Below are 2195 nucleotides of genomic sequence, written 5' to 3'. Positions count from 1 at the left end.
TCTAAGTGGGTGACTCAGCCGAATCGTCTCTCCAGCAAGCTCCCCTCGATGCCCCACCCCATACACTCCTAATCTGAGGAGGAAGCCCAGTCAGTTCTGAGTCTTGGAACCACACAACACATTGAAAGATTAGGATGGATCTCATAAGTTACAGAAAACCTAACCTTCCCGTTCACCACTTGCTGTTACTACATAATTGACACGGACGCAGCCATCCCCGTGGCTCTTCTGAGGCTCAGGAGTTGCAACCCTCGTGTCTGCAGGGTTCCATCAGTAGTGCAGGTCAGCCCTGCTCAATGTGGGAGGGGGTACACAAGGGGTGACTACCAGGAGGTGGGGTCATTAGAGGCCATGCTGGCTGCCACATCGCCTCTTGATGGCCTTCTCTGAAACTCCAGCCTGGCTTCAGTTCTTCCTCTGGGCTCCCCCATTACAGCATCTGCACCCTGTAACTCAGTGGTGTGTACCTGTCTGTCCCCTTGTCCCCTGAGCCTGGGCATAATGGTTAATTGTGATTGATCTCTGGGGCCCTGGCTCCCAGCACAGCCTTCACGCATCAGGCCTCTGTTGAAGGACTCACTGCAGGAGTGAACCCAGCAAGCTGGGCCTGACCCCAGGGAACAACTGGAGGAGACTCCACACTGCGGGGAAGCCCATGCAGCATAAAATGGACTTGGGCACCTGTGAGTACAGGCCAGCGATGCTAATCATCCCACAGGGCACAACCTTCGTTCTTCCCCCCAGGATAAAATTACTTATCCCAAAGTGTCAGTAGTCCTCAGGCTTAGAATGTGCCTATTAGGTCTGTATAGAAAATTGGGGATTTCTCACTGGGCCTTTTAATCATACAATAGGGAGTTAATATCTACCTATATGGAATTTAGTCACAGATCCAGTTTCTGACAAAGGAATACAAAAGGCCTCATATTTAGATCAAGAAAAATAATAAAACTGTGTAAGAAATGTTTTCTAAAACCTCACTCATTTCTTCCAAAATGTCTTTCTTTGTGGTTTCAAATATGTATTTTCAGAAGTTTATTAATAAAACCCAGAAATTTCCCAAGACTACTTTGAGGCTAGACATTAGCATTTATTTTTAAAAATGTTTTGCCTGAACATGCAACAGAAATGAAAGGCATTTAAAGTTCTAATAAATCATATGCTGTTTGTTTTATACAAGACTGAAATTCAAAACCACATAATATGTATGATTTATAAGCTAATTTTACATATACTTAATCACTTGCTAATCCTAGTAGAGTCTATGCATTTTTATTCTGTTTGTGGCTTGAAAAAATGATTTTTAATACACCTTACAGTGTACAGTATTTATGATATGTGGGAAGGGCATATACCTCAGAGTCAAATGTGCCCACTGTTTCTCTTTATTGTTGTTTTATTGCTTTATATTTTCTTTCATTTGCTTATCCCAGGTTTGGAAACATTTGAAAATAAACACATCACTTACATAACAGGAACTATAATCTGTACATCTGAGATAGGAAGATGGGAACATTTTGTACAGCATATAATTCTAATAAAATTAAAATATTAGATAAACAAATAGGAAAAAATATGAAAGAAACCAGATTGATTTCAAATTAAATTGTAATTACTTACACTTTATTATTATTATTATTTTTTATTTTTTATTTATTTTTTTTTTTGCCAGAAACCACGTATTTCAGGTCCACAATCAAGGCTACACCTAAGTCCCAGCTCTCAAGTGTGGTATCTGTTTCAGGCATGTATGTGTATTAATCCATTTCTGTTGCTTATAACAAAACACCTGGAACTGTTATTTTATAAAGAAAATGAAATTTCTTTTTTAAAATTTTTTTTAAAAGATGACCGGTAAGGGGATCTTAACCCTTGACTTGGTGTTGTCAGCACCACGCTCACCCAGTGAGCGAACCGGCCATTGCTATATAGGGATCCGAACCCATGGCCTTGGTGTTACCAGCACCACACGCTCCCAAGTGAGCCACGGGCTAGCCCTGAAAATAAAATTTATTGCTTACAGTTTCAGAGGCTGAGAAGTCTAAAGTCCAGGGAACACATCTGGTGAGGGTCTTCTTTGGTGCTGACACAGTGTATCATTGCAAGAAAGGCATGAGCAGAGAGAAAGAGAGACTCTCACATGTTGTCCTTTAAAAGCCCCCAGAACCACGCCCATGACGACCATTATTAATCCA

This window comes from Galeopterus variegatus, unplaced genomic scaffold, assembly GCF_000696425.1.
Source record: "Galeopterus variegatus unplaced genomic scaffold, G_variegatus-3.0.2 Scaffold16242, whole genome shotgun sequence".
NCBI lineage: Eukaryota > Metazoa > Chordata > Mammalia > Dermoptera > Cynocephalidae > Galeopterus > Galeopterus variegatus.
Note: the sequence above shows the minus strand (reverse complement) of the source record.